This window comes from Crinia signifera, unplaced genomic scaffold (genome assembly GCF_055691185.1).
Source record: "Crinia signifera unplaced genomic scaffold, ASM5569118v1 HAP2_SCAFFOLD_197, whole genome shotgun sequence".
In the NCBI taxonomy this organism is placed as follows: Eukaryota; Metazoa; Chordata; class Amphibia; order Anura; family Myobatrachidae; genus Crinia; species Crinia signifera.
The window spans coordinates 114,682-138,707 of record NW_028142090.1 but is presented as its reverse complement, the minus strand read 5'-3'; the positions used below and the strand labels follow the sequence as shown (position 1 = coordinate 138,707).

Sequence of the window (24,026 nt, the reverse complement as noted above, 5' to 3'; positions counted from 1 at the left end):
TGTACACTGCATACCTCCCAACTGTCACGATTCCGTCGGGACAGTCCCGATTTTCGGGTCCTGTCCCGACGTCCCACCCGCGGCAGGCATTGTCCCGCTGCGGGGGGTGGCAGTTGGGAGACCCCCCAATGTAGTAGAATAGACGCTGTGCGCATGCGCACAGCGTCTATTCTTGTATGAAAATGAGGTCGCGGCTAATTAGCATAAGCCGCGCCCTCATTTGCATACGCCACGCCCCCTTTTCGGGCGCTCGCGCGGCTTCGCCGCGCGAGTGTCCCGATGTCTTCACATGAAAAGTTGGGAGGTATGCACTGTAGCCTGGCCTCAGAGTAAGGCAGTGACCTCTGTGTCACCTGTAATGGCAGCATAGCATGTGTACTGACAGCACTGCAAGAGTCTGTGCACTGTATCTTACAATGTAACAAAACTGCAAGAGCTGAAGCTGCCCTTGTCCTCTGTATGACCCTGCTGTCTGCAAACTCTTCCCCCAAATCTGCATGTCCACTCTGACTCTGTAATAATGCTAGGGACACCATCTCTTTCTGTAAGAAATGAGGGGTACGGCAAAGAGACACTTGTAAGGCTTGCAAGCAGAGGCTACATAAAAATCTCCCCTTGTGGCCTCTGAGGACAAAGGGGACATCACCTCAGTGATCTGAGGAGGCCAGACAGGGCTATCCCTATGGGATGATAACCCAGGGTTAGATGCTGTCTATCACAGTGTTCTCAGATAACAGTGTAAACTGAGTTGTACCTTTCATGCAGGTTACTCTCTGCAGAGCTCTGGAGATTTCACCTGCCAATATACAGTATATACGTATACACTACACACCATACTTGCCGACTCTCCTGCATTTTGCGGGAGTCTCCCGCTTTGGCCACCATTCTCCCGGTCCCCCGCAAAGTCCCCCCAATCCCCCGGAATTTCAATGCTGAGCTTAAAAAAAACGGACTGCGCATGCGCTAGTCCGGCGCGATGTGGGCGGGACTTGGAACTACTACGCGTGCAAGTCGCAACATCAGTGTGAGAGCCGCACGTGAGAGAGCCTCAGACTACGAGCAGCAGCAGTGAAGCCCGACCCTCTGACCTCTTCCCCTCACCGCCTCAACTAGGAGCTGCACGCTGGAGAGACAGAGGAGGGGGAGAGACGGGGACCAGCACAGAAAGCAGCTGTTTGGAGACTGGCTGACCAGGCCAGCTGAGAGCTCGGAGGAGAGGCTGGGGGAGGAGCAGGACTAGTGCTCCGTCCCAGGTTAGTGTATGTTGTTCTGCCACAGAAGCTCCATACTGGATGGAACTGTGTGTAGGCAGCTATGTAACTGTATCTGTTTGTGTTTACTTAGCTTGGCACTGACCGTAATGTGTGTATTGGTGACCTATGGTTGTATCTATTACAGCTGGCAGTGTGTGTGTGTTTATGTAGTCAGGTACTGACCCATGTCATTGTGTGTGAATGCACTGTGTGTGTATAGCCTAACACTGTTCTGTCTGTGTGTGTGTGTGTGTTCCCTATGAATTTTAGGCTGGCACTGAGCATTTGTTCATGTGTAGGTAGGATCCCGGTTTGTGTGTGTGTGTGTGGGACGGTAGTGACCCCTGTGTGTGTATATGCACGGACTGGTAGTGACTCCTGTGTGTGGTGTTGTGTAGGCTGGTAGTGACTCCTGTGTGTGTGTTTGTGTAGGCTGGTAGTGACTCCTGTGTGTGTTTGTGTAGGCTGGTAGTGACCCCTGTGTGTGTGTTTGTATAGGCTGGTAGTGACCCCTGTGTTTGTGTAGGCTGGTAGTGACCCTTGTGTGTGTGTGTGTGTGTGTGTGTGTAGGCTGGTAGTGACCCGTGTGTGTGTGTGTGTAGGCTGGTAGTGACCCGTGTGTGTGTGTGTGTGTGTAGGCTGGTAGTGACCCATGTGTGTGTGTGTGTGTGTAGGCTGGTAGTGACCCGTGTGTGTGTGTGTGTGTGTAGGCTGGTAGTGACCCGTGTGTGTGTGTGTGTGTGTGTAGGCTGGTAGTGACCCTTGTGTGTGTGTGTGTGTGTGTGTGTAGGCTGGTAGTGACCCCTGTGTGTGGTGTTGTGTAGGCTGGTGGTGACCCTTGTGTGTGTGTGTGTGTAGGCTGGTAGTGACCCTTGTGTGTGTGTGTGTGTAGGCTGGTAGTGACCCTTGTGTGTGTGTGTGTAGGCTGGTAGTGACCCGTGTGTGTGTGTGTGTGTGTGTGTGTAGGCTGGTAGTGACCCCTGTGTGTGTGTAGGCTGATAGTAGGTTGCCGACACTCCCGGATTTTGCAGGATGCTCCCATTTAGGCAACAGTCCCCCGATTCCCTGCAAAGCCCTCCCAATACCCCTGAATACTCAATTCCCATCTAAAAATCCAGACCGCACAGTGCAAGTCTGTCCGCCATGGGGGCATGATCAGGCTTAATAGGCCTGCCATGCACCCCTGGCAGTAGTTAGCATGAGAGCTGCCCAGGCCAGCAAAGCCTGCTGGCGGCCAGCCACTGGGGAGACCTTACATCACAGCTTTCTCTCGCCAGTGGGAGTGGCAGTAGCAAAGGATCCTCCCCTCTTGCCCTGACCCATGCATGGTGGGAGCTGCACCTTGGAGACATCCAGGACGGTGAGAGACGGAGAGCAGCTGGTGCGGAGGCTGACAGCTGGGAGCCCACAGGAGAGGCTGCGGGAAGAGCAGGAGTGCCTGGGATGCAGGTTAGTGTTTCCTCAGCAGCTCCATTTATCCCCTTTTTTTGTGTGTGTGTTTGTACAGGTGACCCTTGTTTTTTGGCTAGTGTAGGCTGGCCCACGACCCCTTTGTGCAAGACATGATCCCTCATCTGCGGGCCACGCAAACTCTCTAGAATCTCATACCTCCCAATTACAGCTGGACAGTCTCGCTAATTGCAGACTGTCCCGCTGTACCTAAGGGGGGCAGAGATCACTGGTAATCGCTGAAGAGATGCTGTGTGCATGGCATCTCTTCAGTGCAGGGAGGAGGCATGCCCCCAAAATGATGAAAATGGGTGTTTCTACATTAGGCCACGCCCACTTTACTGGAGACCACACCCACCTTTTGTAGCCCCACCCCCATTCTGGGTCGGCCGCGCCTCTGGCGCGGCGGGTCACAATTTTAATCATGCACAAGTTGGGAGGTATGGAATCTCCCTGAAAGCAGTTTCAAAAAGTAGGCAAGTATGCTACACACACACACAGAGAGAGAGAGAGAGAGTAGGTATAGGTAACCAGAGATAGAATCACTGGACAGGAGAGACAGTATAAGGAGATGAGCTGCCACAGGCCATAAACAACACCATGGTATATAACACAGGGGTGCTATGACCTAATTTACATACAGCCCAATACTGTCCTACCATGCTCTAAACCCCACTGTCTGATATCCCAGAACTTGGGGGAGCAGCTGCAGCTATAGATGCAGTTACTGGGAGACTAGGACATGCTGGAGCACAGGACTCCCTAGCAGCAGCAGTCAGGAGCCTCCAGCAGCATGCATGGGGGCCAAGCATATTAAAATGGCCGCCCAAGCTGCGTTTTAGCTGGGGAAGCACCTGGTCACTGGGAGCAAACCCCGCTGTACGCTCCCCACCCGGTTAGCTCCGAGTAGGGATCGTGACGCAAGCTGCATCACTCTGGGACAGAGGTCTCAGGAGCCGGGGACCCTGGCGCAAACCGCAAGCAGTGGCGATGGGGTCCCCCCGGCAGCTTCTATGGCGCGCTTTTCAGGAAAAAGACGCGCTGTTTACACCGCCCATTGCCCGGACTCCCCTGCTAGCGGGGAGCCGGGATATACATACCCTGCCTGCTGGCCGGCGGCGGTGAGGCTGTGCGGACTGAGGCGCGGCCGCATGCAGCGGCGTCCAGTCACTCTGGGACGGCGGTCCCAGGAGCCGGGGACCCCCGCGCAGACCGCGAGCAGTGGCGCTGGGGTCCGCCCGGCAGCTCCCGCGACGCAGACAGGCAGTCGGCAGAAGCTGCCTGTCTGTCCTCAATGTAAAAAGGTGTAAAAACAAACATAAATGAAATAAAAATTTCTATTTGCCCTAAGAGGACAAAACTGTTGCACCCAGCTCCCCGGGCACATTCTAAGACTAAAAAAGGGGGGTTATACAGCGCTGGGTTTTTCTGAATGATGATGATTAGACACTTGGTTTATGAAAATACAAAATACATTTATTGTACAGTATAACAATGAAGAGAGTACTCTCTAAGAAAAAAATTCATATATTAAAAAAATTGCGCAATGTATTAAAAAATGGGGCAGGGGTAAAGAAGATGAAAAATGGAATTATTGCTTGCACTAAGCTCCAAAAAAAATGATGAAGACAGTTCGTATGCCAATATATGGTTATAGTTACCACCGATGGATTGGGAAGTATCAGGATCTCATCTGGGAACCTGAGACTGTACCGGTTAATTCCCAGCTAGTGGGTCCAACTGCCTCCAGATGTTGATTGAACAGGAATGGTGGGTGGGAGATGGAATGGCCACCGCCGTGAATCTCTGTCCGGGAGGTGTGGACCTGGTTCTCCGATGGAAATGAGGCAGGAGTGGTGGTGAAGGATGGTATAGCGCCACTGTGGATCACTGCCCAGGGAGAAGGGGGCTGACCGCCCAAGATGGTGTTAGCTGGTCCGGAATCGGTTTGTTGTGCTGGAGCCTGGTGCAAGGTGGTTCAGGCTATTGGGTTGTCCAAGTCAAGGAATAAACTTGGATGGATCTCAGGATCTTGGATGTGGCTTGGCTCAACGCGTTTCGACGTTCAGGACGTCTTCATCAGGAGCAGTGGTGACAGGATGTGACAGGAAGCTGTATATATACCCACTGGGTCAATTGGGGGAGTGTTTGGAATGGTCACGTGACCAGATAATTAAAACACAGAAAAATGGAAAAAACAACATATATTAATATTAAAGTACAAGGTCATTGTAAGGAGCACAGGAGAAAGCTTCAATACATGTAGAATAAAACCAGACATAGGTAATAAAGGTACAAATATATTTTGTTCAGGTGAAAGTGTTCAATAAAGTTGTAGGGTCACGTGATCGGGACCTATCACGTGACTGTACACAGATACATTTATTCCCTGAGCGATCTACCAGCATTTTCAAATGGACAGGATAAGTGGAGACAATGATCTATTTATAGGCGCTGGTGTAATGCGCTGTAAAGCGCTGTCCTGCAATGTACAGGGAGACTTAATATGCGCTGCGGCATCATTGCCTGAAGACGGAAGTGACGTCTCAGCTGGTTGGCATATGGACAGAAGCCGGTTGGCGGAAGTGACGTGCGCTATAGTTGGCGGCGTCAGAGATCATCAGAGCGCATTATAGAGTGGGCGGAAGAACATCCAGTGCCATTTTGGATGCTGGAAGATCGTTATGTTCGCTGTATAGGGCGACCACCATTCAATACTGTTTGTTGTTACAAGTCAGAGAGGGCGGAAATAGTTAGGCGCCATATTAAGTGATGGCAAGCAGGTATATTTTGGATCTGTACAGCGGATTTAACCCATGAGATGACTAGAAGCAACTTATAATATCAGCATGGAAATCATCACAATTATATTATTAGTTCAAATATCAAAGCGAAAAACTCTAGACAGAGAGAATATAATGATAATATTTATATTCAACAGTTATTTGCACATTAGGATTGACCAGTCATATATGGTCTGGTGCAGATGTGGGAGAGCTGACAAAAAGAGAGTGGAATTAACCAAATATAGGACATTAGAGGCAGATATTTATTGTGTACCATTTACATATATATAAACATATATATACAGACCGGTAAGTATAATAAAGATGATATATAGAAAAGGGGAATATATATAGCTACATACATCCATAAGGAGGATGTATGTACAAATACTACAGTACTCTCCTCTTTTTACTTTTTGTTTTTTGTCTTTTGTCTTTTTACCACGTGGACCCTAGGAATTTACATATATATAAGAGACAAGGTGTCGAAGATAGTGTATCATATTTTTAAGATGGGAACTTGTGGGAAACGGAAGGGAGGAATCCGTTCATTCTCAGACAATCCAGTAGTGAAGATGATGTTTATACATAGAAAAAATTCCTACAGCCTACATATGGGAAAAATTAACCGCAATAGTCTAACTCTACCCTATGGGCAGTATGGAAAAGATTACATATGTATGTTTATACTGATAAGTATGTATATAATATACTCAAAAAAAAGGGGGGGGGGGAGGCGGGGGAGGGGGAGATGAAGATTGACAGAGTGGAAAGAGAAGAGATAGTAGGTGTTCATTTATAGAAAATAAAGACAGGTACATATTGGAGTTCTGTCATCCATATAATAGATGTCTATTTGGCAATATCAAATGATGTATGGTTATTTATAAAAAGAGGGGGGGGGGGGGGTGGGAGGAAAAAGAGAAGGATATTAGTGCCGTATGCTTATAATACACTATTAAGTTCTAGGGCCTCATTCAGACCATCTGGGTGTAGACTCTTGAGTTTGAATGTCCAGTATACTTCTTGTCGACACAAGGTTTTGTATCGATCACCCCCTCTGGATGACACGGGGATGTATTCGAGTCCTATTATGTGAAGATCTTTGGGATCCTTATTGTGGGATTGTAGGAAGTGTCTGGGGACGCTATGACATATAAGGCCTTTCATGATATTGCGGCGGTGTTCCATGAAACGTACTTTCAAGGGGCGAGTAGTGCGGCCCACATATCTTAGACCACATGTGCAAGTTAAAAGATAGATCACATAGCTCGTGTCACAGTTGATAAAATGTCTGATTGGGAGGCTCTCACCCTCTACGAGGACTTCTGTGGTTTTTCTAGCCATGTGACTGCACATGGTGCACCTGTTTTTTCCGCATTTGTGGAAGCCTACTGGTCTACTTATTAGCCATGGTTCTGGGGTGGGGTTGGTGGAATTGTCCCCATCGTCTATCCCTTTGTCTGTTTTTGCAGTTTTCAAAAAACTCGGTGCTAGAATGGTTTTGAGTGATCTGTTTTTCTTGTATATGACTGATGGTCTATCTGGTAATATATCTTTTAAAATTCTGTCATGTTTGAGAATATTATAGTTTTTGTTGATTATCTGTTTTATCTGAGAGTGTGCATTATTGTATTTGCAGATAAAGGCCATCTCATGGTTTTTGTCTGAGGGCTCTTTAAGAGTGTTTGTAAGGAGGCTCTCTCTATCCATCTCCTGTACTGTCCTGAGGGCATCTTGTAGGAGGGGGTCTGGGTATCCTCTTTGTCTAAAAGAATCTATAATTTCAGAGGCTTGTATATTGAAAGTGTGTATAGATGAACAATTTCTGCGTATGCGCATGAGCTGTCCTTTCGGTATATTAGTTTTCCATGTTTTATGGTGGGCACTATTATAGTGTAGGTAGGAATGAGTATCAACAGATTTAGTGTAGTTTGCAGTAGTGATCTGTGAGTTTGAAATAGTGAGTGAGATGTCCAAAAAATCAATATGCGTGGGGTCAAAATGTGAAGTGAAGGAAAGATTAAAGGAATTTTGATTGAGTGAAGTGACAAAGTGTTGTGCTGAGTTCAGATCTCCATCCCAAATAATAAAAAGATCGTCTATGTACCGGCCATAGAAAACCAGGTTCGCGCCAAAGTCGCCGCCCCACACATGGGTGTCCTCGAACTCACCCATGTATAGGTTGGCATAACTCGGCGCAAACCTGGTTCCCATGGCCGTACCCATCACCTGGAGATAATGTGTGTTGGAGAACAAAAAATAATTGTGGGTGAGGATAAAAAGAATTGCAGAAATAATAAAAGATTGCTGTTCCTGCGTCAGGTCACTATCTCTCAATAGCTTATTGGTCAGATGTTTAATGCCAAGGTCATGAGGTATGTTGGTGTATAAGGATTTTACATCTAAAGTCATGAAGGCATACGTGTCCTTCCACATTATGTTCCTAATTCGCTGAAGGAAATGAGTAGTATCTTTCAGATGTGACCTGAGCGCAGGAACTAGCGGTTGTAAAAAGAAATCCACATAATGTGATAGGTTAGTGGTGAGTGAACCTATACCCGAAATAATAGGGCGACCTGGGGGTGAGGAAAGTGATTTGTGGATTTTAGGGAGGTGATAATAGGTGGGTGTGATGGGATGGGGAGTGTAGAGAAAGTGCCATGTGTCTTTAGAAATAATATCCTTGGTAAGGGCTCCGTCTAGAAGTTTCTTGAATTCAATAAGAAAAGTTGGGGTAGGATCAGAACTGAGAACTTGGTAAAATGTACTATCACCCAATTGATTGGATGCCTCTCGTAAGTATTCTTTTCTGTCCTGGATCACCAGACCCCCCCCTTTATCTGCCTCCTTGATGATAATGGAAGTGTCTGCAGTCAATTGTTTTAAAGCTCTTCTCTCAGCTCGAGAGAGATTGGTATTCTGACGTGTTTTGGAGGGTTTTTGTTTACACAAGTCGTTAAAGTCTGAAAGGGTGACTTTATAAAAGGTTTCTATGTTCGCACTCTTTGCCGAAATTGGAAAAAATTCCGACTTCCTTTTAAAAGTGGATGTGTCGTATATCTTAGTTGTGGGTAGGTTACCAGTTTCTATTTGATTTTCAAGTAAAAGTTCATGTAGAGTGATAAGAGCTGGGTCATCAGATGGATCAAGTACTATGGGAAAAAAGGTTTCTGATTCGTATAACCCCCCTTTTTTTGCTCTATATTCTCTACGGGGAGACTTACACCCTCCCTCATACAGCAGCTTTAATTGACTTTGAGGTTCACCCTCTTCTTTCACATTCTAAGACTGCCTGGGATGGGGAAGTAGAGGGGAGGAGTCAGCCACACTTGTAAATTTCTTAAAGTGCCCATGCTCCTAGTGGTCGCCCTCTATTCCCCACTGTAACTCCAGTGCCACCTAGTGGATGAAGGAGAAAACTCTTCACTACTGTATAACCGCAGCTCACCGTTACCAATTCTAAACAGTCTCTTGTTACAGTACATCTTCAGTTGTGACACCTGTCAGTATCACACTGACCCCAGGGGTTAATAAACTGCTTTCTGTTCTACCCTGATACTAGTAAATCCCCTAAACTCCAATACTGCTCTAAAACAAACAGTCATATTTATTGTGGGTTTTATTACTGTTTTAATTCAGCTCATCCTGGAAAAGGATTTGTGGCATTGAGAAAACCTCTGCGAGTATTTATAACAGTGTCTTGAGAATAAAACATTAATCTGGTCATGTAATTATAAATATGGTCAAAATAATAGGCAAAATCAGTGCTGGTGGCTGCCAATCGTAAAATATGTGATAACAGAAGTGAATCACTTGCCTCACCACATAATTACTTTTAAGTACGATATAAACAATCAACTAAATATATATTTTTTTGGCATTTTTCAATAAAGAAACTTTTAGCCTAGTGCTGCTGTGAAAAAAATTCTGATACTCTCTCTAGGTCTGTGGGTCCCAACCTCGGTCCTCAGGACCCCCCAACAGTCTGCGTTTTCCAGGTCACCCGGCAGGTGCACTCATTATTCACTGACACATTTTAAAAGATCACAGGTGGAGCAAAGTATTTCACCTGTGATCCTGCATGGAGGCCTGGAAAATGTACACTGTTGGGGAGTCCTGATGACCGAGGTTGAGAACCACTGCTCTTGGGTGTTGGGATTTAAAAAAAGTTTGGGAACCACTGTCCTACGCCATACTAGAAAGATGTACCGAAAAAGTTACTTGCAGCCAATCAAGCAGGTCTGAATCACCCTCTACATTTAGTTTTCTGTACTGTTGCTGGAAGTCTGCATACTTTTATTCAGGCAATGTATGGTTCTATCTATATGATGCTTTGAAATTAAAAATCATTCTTTAACCCCTTCACGACATTTGACGTATATATACGTCATGGTCGGGAAGTACTTCCCGACACATGACGTATATATACGTCATGACTTCTAACTGTCACTGCGTCTAGAGACGCAGTGACAGTTAGGTGATGTCTGCTGTCCCTGACAGCAGACATCCCCCCTCGCCGCCCAGGGGGGGCAGGGGTGCCCCCCCCGGTCGGCGATCGCTGTGATTGGCTGTTCAAATCTGAACAGCCATTCACAGCGTTTCCTGTGTTACCGGCGGCTAAGCCGCTCGGTAACACAGGGATTCACTGGTGATCGGTGCTGTCAAGTACAGCACCGATCACCACCGATGTGCAGCCCCCCCTCGAACCCGCCGGGCACTCACCCGGCAGCAGCAGCAGCTCCCCCCGGCTCCCCCGGAGCGTCTGGAGCGCACGCAGCGCTGCCCTCCTCCCCCCTCCCCCCCGCAGCAGCAGCATCAAGCTGCAGAAAAAGTTAAAAATTAAATGTACAGTATGCACTGAAAAAATATATTATATATATATATATATATATATATATATATATATATATATATATACACACACATATATATATATATATATAATCCGGGGTGTATCTACACCTATATCGGTGTAGAATATCCAGCACTCTCCCAAGTATGAATTCCAAACAAGTTGGTAAAATCCAAATAGAAAAAGTTTATTCAATTTGCACACGATGTCACGTAGATAAGTTCACACGTGTTTTGTAGAACATGCCCCGACGTTTCGATCCCACTAGAGGGGATCTTTCTCAAGAGGCCTACAATACACAGTGAAGGTAACTTATCAATAAATATTATCATAGAAACATTTTTCAAAAGAAAAAGATAAATGTACATATAGTCACAATTATGCAAAAGAACAAGAGATATCTTACTTTAGGTTCAATAGTGCAATGAAATCAACGTAGAATCAAGGGGAAAACCCTGGGTAACCGGAGCAGCTGCTACATGATGCTGCCCGGGCCCAGCTATTTATTCACTCTGAAAGTTAATGCAGCACACGGACGCAGCGTCCGCGTGCTGACAGCGCTACTTCCGGGACCGGAAGTTCGGGACCGGAAGTTGACGTGCGGTGACCCGCACTGCTGGAACGCACGGCTACCCGTCGCTGACGGGGGCCGTGTGTGCGCTCTGAGAACAAGTTTCTCAGCAACGATATTAAGGTGGCTCTAGACAATATAGATGGTATGAGGAGCACTATGATTTTGGATATGCGCTGTGGATCTTTATGTCAAAAAAAGGGGGGTATATTGGTGTCCTTAAAGTGGTGGACTAATATAACAGAGTAAAAAGCTGGGGGCGGTATAAAAATAAGAGCCTAGTGTTATCATTCAAACAATGTGAAAATGTTCTCATTAGAGATATAATTATAGACAATTTACTGGCTAATATTTGGTTGAACTGTTGCTGGAGAAAAACGTAATTTTTAATAAAGATAATATTAATGTATTTGTTGTTTATGTCATTTTTTATTTTTTATTTATTATTTATTTTTTATTTTTATTTTATTTTCTTGGCTTTATTGTTCTAATTACAGAGGGAGAGTCATTAGTATCCCAGTGTACGCTGTGAAAAAATAACAAAAAAAAAAAAAAAAACAAAAAAAAACATTTTTAGCATATATATACACACACAAAGAACATGTTTCTATATTAAGAAACTATTTGTATATATATATATACATTTTTGCATATATCCTCATATATATCTTTTAACTTCTTCTAGCTCAAAAAGACCCAATAAGGGAATTCTTGTGAACCAATCACTACAAGGGTATAATCAAGATGAATAATTAGTTTGTTTTGGAACTATTTATGAGAAAAGGACAGTTATTCTCAAAAAAACTTCCTATGGTACAGTAACCTGTCTATGACAGAAAAAATGGAAAGAGGGATATTTGCAAAAAAAATTTTTGATAAGGGAATTCCTCAGCGTTATACCTAGAGAGGATTTAGTATATACATATAGATCAGAAAAAACAGAAAAAACAGAAAAAACAGAAAAAACAGAAAAAACAGAACAACACTGAAAAAAGTCCATAGTATGATGGCATTATTTTAAGAAAATATTGTAAGGATTGTTCTCGTTAAGGCCCCTCGGGGCAAGTGTCCCAAGTTGATGGATCCACTTGCTTTCTCTCTTCTTGAGTAGCAGGCCACGATCCCCTCCGCGGATAGGTGGTGGTATCCAATCTATCAATCGGCAACGGAGTGTAGATACCTGGTGGCCGGCTTGTAAGAAGTGACGGGGTATCGGAAGGTCAGCTTTACCTGTCTCTAAAGCTGTTCTCACTGATTTTCGGTGATTGGCCATGCGTTCACGGAATTTCCTAGATGTCATCCCGACATATGCCAGTCCGCATGGGCAATTCAATAAATATACGACATAGTCCATCTGGCAATGGAGTCGGTGTCTAATCTTTATGGCTTTACCAGAGTGTGGATGAGGGAATGTTGTCCCTGAGATCAGACTGTTACAGGTGGTGCACCCTGTGCAGCGAAAACAGCCTGGTCTTCTGGAATGTAGCCAGGTGGTATTTTGCTCCAAATTCGGAGTGGCCATTGGTCGCATGAGAAGCTCTTTTAGGTTTGGACCTTTCTTATAGGCCATCATTGGGGGTCCAAATCTCTGGAGTTTTAGAGTGTGATCCGTGGCTACAATTGGCCAATGCTTCTTAATGCTCTTTTGGATGTTAGCTGAAGTGTGGTCATACTTGTTCACATAAATCATCCTGGGTGACGCTTTCTGCTGTTCAATTTGTGTTGGAGCAAGTTGTTTTGTTATTATATTATGTCTGGCTTTGCGTAAACATCTTTTCAATGTGGTTTTGGCGTAGCCTCGTTCGATAAATCTATCCGTCATTTCTGCCAGTTGTCTTTCCATTATTATGGGCACAGTGTTATTTCTAATCACCCTCATATACTGCGAAATGGGGAGATTTTCCTTCAAAGTAGGAGGATGCTGACTTTCTACAGAAAGCAAAGTGTTGCGATCTGTCGATTTCCGAAACACACTCGTCTGTAAAGTGCCATTGGAGAGGGTCACAGTGATGTCCAGGAAATTTATTGATTTAGAGTCGATCACATGGGTCAATCTAATTGGGCCATTGATATTATTAAGCTCGAACAACATTTCCTGGAAGATTTCAATTGAACCGGACCAAACGAGGAAGATATCGTCTATAAACCTTTTATAGTATATGCTGGGGCTAGATTAGAGCCCATAGCGGTGCCAGACACTTGGACGTAGTATTTCCCGTTATACAAAAAGTGATTACAGGTGAGTATAAGCCTTGCTAGATCGACCAGAAAGGCTGTTGGTGGTACACACTTAGGTCTTGTATCATGATACAAGACCTAAGTGTGTACCACCAACAGCCTTTCTGGTCGATCTAGCAAGGCTTATACTCACCTGTAATCACTTTTTGTATAACGGGAAATACTACGTCCAAGTGTCTGGCACCGCTATGGGCTCTAATCTAGCCCCAGCATATGCGGGTCTCTATATGTGTGACTACGAAAATACGAACATACTGGCGAAATATCAGAAGTATATCAGATACTATAAAAGGTTTATAGACGATATCTTCCTCGTTTGGTCCGGTTCAATTGAAATCTTCCAGGAAATGTTGTTCGAGCTTAATAATATCAATGGCCCAATTAGATTGACCCATGTGATCGACTCTAAATCAATAAATTTCCTGGACATCACTGTGACCCTCTCCAATGGCACTTTACAGACGAGTGTGTTTCGGAAATCGACAGATCGCAACACTTTGCTTTCTGTAGAAAGTCAGCATCCTCCTACTTTGAAGGAAAATCTCCCCATTTCGCAGTATATGAGGGTGATTAGAAATAACACTGTGCCCATAATAATGGAAAGACAACTGGCAGAAATGACGGATAGATTTATCGAACGAGGCTACGCCAAAACCACATTGAAAAGATGTTTACGCAAAGCCAGACATAATATAATAACAAAACAACTTGCTCCAACACAAATTGAACAGCAGAAAGCGTCACCCAGGATGATTTATGTGAACAAGTATGACCACACTTCAGCTAACATCCAAAAGAGCATTAAGAAGCATTGGCCAATTGTAGCCACGGATCACACTCTAAAACTCCAGAGATTTGGACCCCCAATGATGGCCTATAAGAAAGGTCCAAACCTAAAAGAGCTTCTCATGCGACCAATGGCCACTCCGAATTTGGAGCAAAATACCACCTGGCTACATTCCAGAAGACCAGGCTGTTTTCGCTGCACAGGGTGCACCACCTGTAACAGTCTGATCTCAGGGACAACATTCCCTCATCCACACTCTGGTAAAGCCATAAAGATTAGACACCGACTCCATTGCCAGATGGACTATGTCGTATATTTATTGAATTGCCCATGCGGACTGGCATATGTCGGGATGACATCTAGGAAATTCCGTGAACGCATGGCCAATCACCGAAAATCAGTGAGAACAGCTTTAGAGACAGGTAAAGCTGACCTTCCGATACCCCGTCACTTCTTACAAGCCGGCCACCAGGTATCTACACTCCGTTGCCGATTGATAGATTGGATACCACCACCTATCCGCGGAGGGGATCGTGGCCTGCTACTCAAGAAGAGAGAAAGCAAGTGGATCCATCAACTTGGGACACTTGCCCCGAGGGGCCTTAACGAGAACAATCCTTACAATATTTTCTTAAAATAATGCCATCATACTATGGACTTTTTTCAGTGTTGTTCTGTTTTTTCTGTTTTTTCTGATCTATATGTATATACTAAATCCTCTCTAGGTATAACGCTGAGGAATTCCCTTATCAAAAATTTTTTTTTTTGCAAATATCCCTCTTTCCATTTTTTCTGTCATAGACAGGTTACTGTACCATAGGAAGTTTTTTTGAGAATAACTGTCCTTTTCTCATAAATAGTTCCAAAACAAACTAATTATTCATCTTGATTATACCCTTGTAGTGATTGGTTCACAAGAATTCCCTTATTGGGTCTTTTTGAGCTAGAAGAAGTTAAAAGATATATATGAGGATATATGCAAAAATGTATATATATATACAAATAGTTTCTTAATATAGAAACATGTTCTTTGTGTGTGTATATATATGCTAAAAATGTTTTTTTTTTTTTTTTGTTATTTTTTCACAGCGTACACTGGGATACTAATGACTCTCCCTCTGTAATTAGAACAATAAAGCCAAGAAAATAAAATAAAAATAAAAAATAAATAATAAATAAAAAATAAAAAATGACATAAACAATAAATACATTAATATTATCTTTATTAAAAATTACGTTTTTCTCCAGCAACAGTTCAACCAAATATTAGCCAGTAAATTGTCTATAATTATATCTCTAATGAGAACATTTTCACATTGTTTGAATGATAACACTAGGCTCTTATTTTTATACCGCCCCCAGCTTTTTACTCTGTTATATTAGTCCACCACTTTAAGGACACCAATATACCCCCCTTTTTTTGACATAAAGATCCACAGCGCATATCCAAAATCATAGTGCTCCTCATACCATCTATATTGTCTAGAGCCACCTTAATATCGTTGCTGAGAAACTTGTTCTCAGAGCGCACACACGGCCCCCGTCAGCGACGGGTAGCCGTGCGTTCCAGCAGTGCGGGTCACCGCACGTCAACTTCCGGTCCCGAACTTCCGGTCCCGGAAGTAGCGCTGTCAGCACGCGGACGCTGCGTCCGTGTGCTGCATTAACTTTCAGAGTGAATAAATAGCTGGGCCCGGGCAGCATCATGTAGCAGCTGCTCCGGTTACCCAGGGTTTTCCCCTTGATTCTACGTTGATTTCATTGCACTATTGAACCTAAAGTAAGATATCTCTTGTTCTTTTGCATAATTGTGACTATATGTACATTTATCTTTTTCTTTTGAAAAATGTTTCTATGATAATATTTATTGATAAGTTACCTTCACTGTGTATTGTAGGCCTCTTGAGAAAGATCCCCTCTAGTGGGATCGAAACGTCGGGGCATGTTCTACAAAACACGTGTGAACTTATCTACGTGACATCGTGTGCAAATTGAATAAACTTTTTCTATTTGGATTTTACCAACTTGTTTGGAATTCATACTTGGGAGAGTGCTGGATATTCTACACCGATATAGGTGTAGATACACCCCGGATTATAATTGGACATACGTTTCACACGCATCTCCTTTATCTGGCACCCCGTGACATCTCAATCGTTAGTGAGAGTGCGGTCTATACCTGGAACTATATATATATATATATATATATGTGTGTGTATATATATTTGTATATATATATATATATATATATACACACATATATATATATATATATGTGTGTGTGTGTGTGTGTGTATATACCGCACCGATTACCACCGATCGCCAGCCCCCCCCCCCCCCCTCCCACCCGGCAGCCCCCCTCCCTCCCACCCACCCGGCTGCCGCAGCACCAGCACCCCTCCCACCCCCCCGCCAGCCGCAGCGCCAGCCCCCCTCCCAAAGCTGGTGACTAAAATGGGGTCACTTGTGGGGGGGTTCCACTGTATTGGTGCTTCGGGGGTCTTGCTAATGCGACATAGCACCCACCATTCATTCCACCACCAAAAATCACTCCTTCCCTTCTGAGTCCTGCCATGCACCCAACTGGTATTTTTTGGTCACACGTGAGGCATTGCCGTACTCGGGAGAAATTGGGGCACAGATTTTGGGGTGCTTTGTCTCCTTCATTCCTTGTGAAAATAAAAAATTTTGAGCCAGAACTGCATTTTTCTGTAAAAAATTACATTTTTTTACACAAAAATGCAGATCTGGCTCAAAATTTTTCATTTTCACAAGGAATGAAGGAGACAAAGCACCCCAAAATCTGTGCCCCAATTTCTCCCGAGTATGGCAATGCCTCATGTGTGACCAAAAAATACCAGTTGGGTGCATGGCAGGACTCAGAAGGGAAGGAGTGATTTTTGGATTTTGCAGCACAGATTCTGGTTGAATGACCCCCGAAACACCCATACAGTGGAACCCCCCCACAAGTGACCCCATTTTGCAAACTACACCCTTCAGGGAATTCATCAAGGGGTATAGTGTACATTTCAAACCCCCCGGGGTTTCACCAATTTTGATACAACTGAGCTGTGAAAATGAAAAATTAATTTTTTTCATTTTCACTGCCCAGTTGTACCACAATTGGTGAAACCCCTGGGGGTTTGAAATGTACACTATACCCCTAGATGAATTCCCTGAAGGGTGTAGTTTGCAAAATGGGGTCACTTGTGGGGGGGTACCTAACTTTTAGCATCTTATGGTGCCTAGAAACCTACATGGTGCCTAAAAAATAATCTCATAAAAAGGAGGCTCCAAAATCAAGTAGGTGCTCCTTCTATTATGAAGCCTGTGGTTTGGTCACCGTGCACACTAGGGCCACATATAGGATATTTATGAAAACCAAAATATTGGGGGAATCAATTTTTAGTCACATTTCTCTAGTAAAATCTACTGTGTTCCTTAGAAAAATGTATTAAAATTGCAAATCTGCAAAAAAAATGAAATTTTGAAATTTCACCTACACTTTCTTTTAATTCCTGTGAAACACCTAAAGGGTTAACAAACTTCCAAAATGCTGTTTTGAATACTGTGAGGGGTGCAGTTTTTGAAATGGCATCATTTATGGGGGTGTCTCACATACAAGTCACTCAAAGTCACATCATAACTGACCTGGTCCCTAAAAAAATCAGAGTTTGAAATTTTCTTGAAAATTTGAGAATTTGCTATTCATATTTTAAGCCTCCTAGTGTCCAAAAAAATGAAAATGAGGTTGAAATAATGATGGCAACATAAAGTAGACATATGGTCTATGTTAGTTATTCACTATTTTGAGTGGTAAGATTATTTGTCTCACAAGCAGAAAATTTAACATTTTGCAAATCGCAAAATTTTCCATTTTTTTACGACATTTTGGTATTTTTCACAAAAAAACACAGACTGTATCGATGAAAATTTACCACTAACTTGAAGTACAATGTGTCACGAGAAAACAATCTCAAAATCACTGGGATAAGTAAAAGCAAAAAAAAGTTATCCCCACTTAAGTGATACATGCCAGATTTGAAAAAAAGGGCTCTGTCAGGAAGGCAAAAACTGGCTCTGTCATGAAGGGGTTAAAAAAAAAAAAACCTTTCAAAAATTCTATAGACTTAATGTTCTATAGAAATATCTCACAAGAAGCATTTAGGCATAGACACGCCCATAGGTTTATTTATTTATTTATTAACAGTTTCTTATATAGCACACACATATTTCACAGCGCTTTACAGAGAATACTTGAACATTCACATCAGTCCCTGCCCCAGTGGAGCTTACAATCTAATCCCTACCACACACACACACATTCAGTGGCGGATTCAGGGGGGGGGGGGGGCACCCGGGCACGTGCCCCCTGTCATTTATTTTGTAGCTGAGGATCAGGGCTTTCCAACGAGCCCAGCCCCGTGTCTCTAGCCCCCCAGGAACCGAAGATATCGCCTGGCAAAACAAAATAACAGAAGGGGGGACATTATGATGTTACCGTGTACCTATAACATATTTAAAAAGTACCCCTTAACCCAGTGGTGTCAAAGTCACGGCCCTACAGCTGTTGTGGAAGTACACATCCCTACATGCCCTGCCACAGATTTTATATAATGGATCGCTAAAATCTGTGGTAGGGCTTGCTGGGAAGTGTAGTTCCACAACAGCTGGAGGGCCATGAGTTTGACACCACTGCTAAACCCCTTAATGCCCATTACATGTAATCACAACCCACCACCTAGCATCATGCCACACCTCTTCCCTTAGCCCAAAGCAGATTAATCTTGCACCTCCTCTCCCCTCCCTCGCTCCCCCCCTCAAGACATACTCTTCGCCAGTCGTGACCGAAGAGTGCACTCACATAGAATCGGTCGCAGGTGGGGGTACTGCAGCATCTGTCGGATAGGGCACCTCTCTCCTCCTCAGCGTCGTTCCTAGCAGCGTTGGGCTGTGTTCTCTGCCGCAGCGCCCTGGGGGCGGAGTTGGGGCAGCTGTCTCCCCGCCTGTATCCTTCCCGTCTATGTTGGGCGGTGTCCTGAGCAACGTCCTGGGGGTCCTCAGTGGCAGCAAGGTTTTAGTAGCATCCTGAAGGGGAGGGAAGAGGAGGAAAACATCCATATTTAAAAAAAAAAATGCTGGTCTACAACAGTATGTAAAAATAGCGGCATAGTGAGTTTAGGAGAATCCTGTTCAAAAACTTGCAAAGAGATGGTGCCAGTGTGCACGCTCAGAGAGCAGATAAAGGGCGGGAAGGGGATTAAAAATAGGTCCTGGCATTTAAAGTACACAGGCCCACCTTGGTGTCAATAGTGTCAACACATTTGTGCGCGAGCGCTCAGGAAAAGAGGGTGTGGACACTCAAAATTGGCCTTGTGTAGTGTTCCACACCATATACCACTTCTACACATTCTGCAACAAAATAATAGACCCCATTATACTTGCCCCTTACACATTATGCCAAACGTATTGAGCCAAAATTCACATAATGCCACGCGGATTGAGCCAAAATTCACATAATGCCACGCGGATTATTCTTTATTCCCAGCGGTGGCAGGCGGCATTTCAAGGAAAAAAACCCTAACCCCATTGCACCTACCCCACACTGTCCCCCATCGCAGCAGCCCCACACTGTCCCCATCGCACCAGCCCCACACTGTAGTCTCCCATCACACCAGCCCCACACTGTCCCCATCACACCAGCCCCACACTGTAGTCTCCCCATTGCACCTGCTCCACACTGTAGTCTCCCCATTGCTCCAGCCCGCACTGTAGTCTCCCCATTGCAACAGCCCCACACTGTCACCATCGCACCAGCCCCACACTGTCTTTCATCACAACAGCCCCTTAAATTGTAAGCCATCAAAATGTCACCCTTATACTGTATGTAGAAATGGAGGAGGGCGGCTGGTGCAGCAGTAAACGGGAGGCCGAGGCAGCAGCGTGGGAGGGTGGAGGAAGGAGAGGCAGTCAGGACATGGTTGCAGCGGGGGTAGCCGGCGACATCATGCAGCAGTCTGACTGTACTCACCACCAGACGGTCCACACCAGGGCAGCGCTGCAGGGCTGACCAGTCTCCTCCTGTGGTCCAGGCGGCGCAGCTCCCGGAAGTACGCGTCCACTGTCCTGTGATCTGGAAGACGGGGCAGCTGGGAGGCGGCACACGCGGATTGGCTCCTCTGTCAATCACAGGTCATGTGTACATGTGTCCAATCCTCACAGACAAGGGCGGGCATACAGCCTATCTAGCAGGCAGCCCAGCCCTAGAAACAGAATGTATTCCTAAATCACTCACCAAGGTAACCCATTGTACTAACCTAGTGCACGCACTACTCGATTTGTCATACACTGTTCCCAAATCATAGTTTGATAAGCCGCGTGGTCGCATTGTCCCATTTGGGATGCTGCACCTTAGAAGGGACTAGGGTTGCACTGGCCTCTAGGGGTACAGAGGGAACCCCGCAGTGGACCCACCTCATCCTCTAGGGACCCTTATTCATACTGTGCAGCTGAATTATACATATGTTACATTATATGGCACAACACCGTGACGTTCAGTGTGCACGCAGGTGTGATACATCGGAGCGGCCCATCGCTTTATAAGGATTGTTGCGTTGTGTACCCAGCTTTAGAGAATAACTATAGAATTGTGCTAGATAATTAGTAGTCAATAAATAATATAAAGACCCCAGCAATTGTAACGCAGGTAATGAACTATACCTGTGTGCGCTTAGTAAGGTGCGCTAGTTAATCCACTAAGCTTCCAGATGCATCGGGCAGGTAAGCGATGTCAGGAGGCTGATTCTAATCGTGTAGTTGGGGTAGAGATTGTAGTATGTATTCCCACACACACGTGCGCAAACATACGTTGCTAAGGTTGGCGATCGATGGGCTGCATTATTATTATCATCCTTTATTTATATGCTGCACCAAGGGATCCAAAGCTACCAATACAAAGTACATTACAAATAGGCAAAACATCGATGGTTTGTGATGCTAGAGAGCTGCTGTTGGTAGATGCGGCCCATTGGGGGCAGTGCTAAGCTAAGGACTCTGCAAAAGATGGCAGAGAACCATCAGCCATCGATGGTTAACAACCAAATACATATTACTTTTTACGATTAGAGGAATGGAAGGAGAAACAAGGGGAAGACACTAGTTAGTCAAAAATGGTGGGGGAAGTAGGTGTTCTTCCCTACAGAAGGGACAACCATCAATGGGTGCAAACCATCGATGGCTCACTGTTTATAATTCCATACCATCAAGGTTTTTCACTGATCACACCATTGATAATTACCCCCGTGGGTGGCCATCCATTTGTCATATAGACAAGGATTATATATATACACTAGGTGATTCATCGCGCCCTACGGGCAGGGCCATCTTAACAACAGTGTGGGCCCCTGGGCAAAGCAATGCACTGGGGCCCTTACCCATTCTCCCCTCCTAGGGGTGGGGGGGTGCTTGCAGCAGCAGCTTTGATGTCCCACGGGTGGCAGGAGGTGCTCTATCTTCCACTCAACATGTAGGACCTGGAGCAGTAACTTCTGCTAATTACTCCTTTACTGCACAGGTGGTGGGAGGGTGAACACTAACGTGTGGAAGGGGGCACTGAGCTGAATGAAGGGTCCCTTGTAAATGACTTCCAGGGAGGTAGGGGGTGTTTTATACGCAGGGGAAGGTTGGATAACGGAGTGGGCTTAATATTCGTCATTTTCCGGTGGAAGGGCAGGTTGTTGACTGCAGATATCGCCATTATCTGGAAATAGATTTCTTAGCCTTCACTAGTATAAAAACCTAGAGTCCCAACTTTCAGGAGGTTCTGGGGACTTGGGGATCAGAGATCAGGAGCCAGAGCAATCCATTGACAAAAATATAAAACTGTACACCAGACGTTTGGAGCTGGAGCAGGGACCGGCTGCTGGAAGGCTGATATCTCTGGTTCTGGGCATGCTAGTGTCTTCAGAAAGGGGAGAGTCCCAGGTTTTGGAATATACTCTCAGAAAAACTCTATGTCAGAGAAAACCTGAGAAATATAACAGGGAATTGTAATTAACAGGTCGGATGTGGACTGCTGCTTTGAAGTTGGATATCTCCAGTTCCCCAGGGCCGATTTTCAAAATTCTGGTATCCCTGGAAAAAGGGGATCCTCAGCTATCAGAATAGGGCCCTTATACACCTGGGGCCCCTGGGCAAGTGCCCATTAAGCCCATATGAAAAGACGGCCCTGCCTACGGGCGCTCATCACACCGTCGTAAGGGGCTGCGCCCCCTTAATTTGTGAACATTTGTATATGAGAAAGATGGTTAGAATTGTATGAAAGATGGTCTGCATTGCAACTTGAGTTATAGGTGAAATGTGTTAAATAGAGAGCATATGATGTGGAAGGGGGTGTGTCTTGTTTTGTTTAATTAAAAAGCGGTTACAGAGTAAGATGTACATTGATAGTGTGGATGGTACAGTGACATTTGTGGGTGTGTGTGTGGGGGGGGGGGCTGTGTGTGCATGTTGTTTAGGTGTGTGTGTTCAATAGTATAGTAGGGTGTTTCTGAGTCAGCGGCTCCCACTGGCGGAGGTCACGACACAGGAAAAAAGGAGGCTGGGTAGTGATCGGGGGGTCCGTGAATTGCGGGAGGGGGGGGGGGGCACGGGGCGCGATAATTCACCTAGTTGGTTATATATTCGTGTAGAAGGATGGTAGGATGTTGCTGTCATTCAGAATGCATTTACATAAACAGTAATAGTAGCAGGTAAAGGTCTGACTTAAAACACCTACAGTGAAACAGAACAGGTGTTATATATTATACAAAGAATTGGTTGATGATGTGTAGGTGGACGTGCACATAGTTCATAGTTGTCACTGGAAAAAAATTGCTACAAGAAAAAATCAACACAGAAAGTTCAACACATGTGGCACTTCATCGGTGTCCATGTCGACACATGAGAATGAATATGAAAACATTCAAAAAAAAGAAAAATAAATCTTCAAAACTCATGTCAACCTTTTTCATTGTCGACCATAGCCGTGCCAGTGTTTTGCATGTGCCATTTAATCCTGGGGTTGCCGTGAATCGCGCGCGGGGGTGGGGGGGGGAGGGAGGAGGTGAGGGGTGTCCGCGAATCACGGGAGGAGGGGTCGTGGGTGGATGCCGAGAATTGCGGGAGGGGGGGATGCGGGGGGGGGGGGGTGTGGGTGCCGCGAATCGTGGCACCATGAACCGTGGGAGGGGGGGCCCGGGGGGTTGTCGCGAATCGTGGGAGGGAGGATCGTGGGAGTCACCGGGTGTGCTGCGAATCGCCACTAGAAAAAATCAGCACAGAAAGGTCAACACATGTAAATGTTGACATAAGTGTGGCACTTCATTGGTGTCCATGTCGACACATGAGAATGAATATGAAAACATTGAAAAAGTGAAAAATAAATCTTGTCAACCTTTTTCATTGTCGACCATAGCCATGTCAGTGTTTTGCATGTGCCATTTAATCGTGGGGATGCCGTGAATGGGGGGGGGGGGGGGAGGTGCATACCCAACATGACCCTCTCCAGGAGGGACACATTGCTCTGTTTCTGGACTTTCTTCTTAATTTATGGATTACCATCACCTGTGCTTAAACACCTTTCTTGTCAAGTACCCTGTTTAAAATGACAGGTGATGACAATCATAAATTAAGATGGAAGTCCACAAACAGAGCATTCTGTCCCTCCTGGAGAGGGTCATGTTGGGAGGTATAGAGGTGTGGGGCGCTCACCTGGTGTGTCTGGTGAGTAGTTGTGTCTTTGCTGTGTAACATGGAGAGGCAGAGGGTGTCTGGCACTGTCTGTGGGCTCACTGGGCTGGTTCTCTGTCATGTGAGTCAATCATGTGAGTCAGAGGCTCCACCCAGCGTTATAGCTCCAGACACACTTTGAGTGACAGATGTAGCCAAATATATAAGAGATATATAACCACACACAGGGATCAGCAGCCTCATAACTCCTCCTACTCCTTCCCTTAGCTCCCCCACCTCCTCCTCATCTACTCTCCATCCTCCGCTCCCTCCTACTCTCCTCTCCTCCCCCCCTCTCCTCCCCCACAACCTCTCTTCA

General features: G+C 45.2%; 1 long non-coding RNA gene across 1 annotated transcript; it reads right to left on the bottom strand.

Moving 5' to 3' along the window:
* Positions 1 to 4,251: 4,251 nt before the first annotated feature.
* Positions 4,252 to 22,231, bottom strand: LOC146053783 (uncharacterized). Its single transcript, XR_014467809.1, has 3 exons — positions 19,971 to 22,231; positions 18,804 to 19,027; positions 4,252 to 4,829 (listed from the first exon to the last, which is right to left on the bottom strand). It is a non-coding gene; the product is annotated as an uncharacterized LOC146053783 (long non-coding RNA).
* Between the last annotated feature and the right edge of the window lie 1,795 nt (positions 22,232 to 24,026).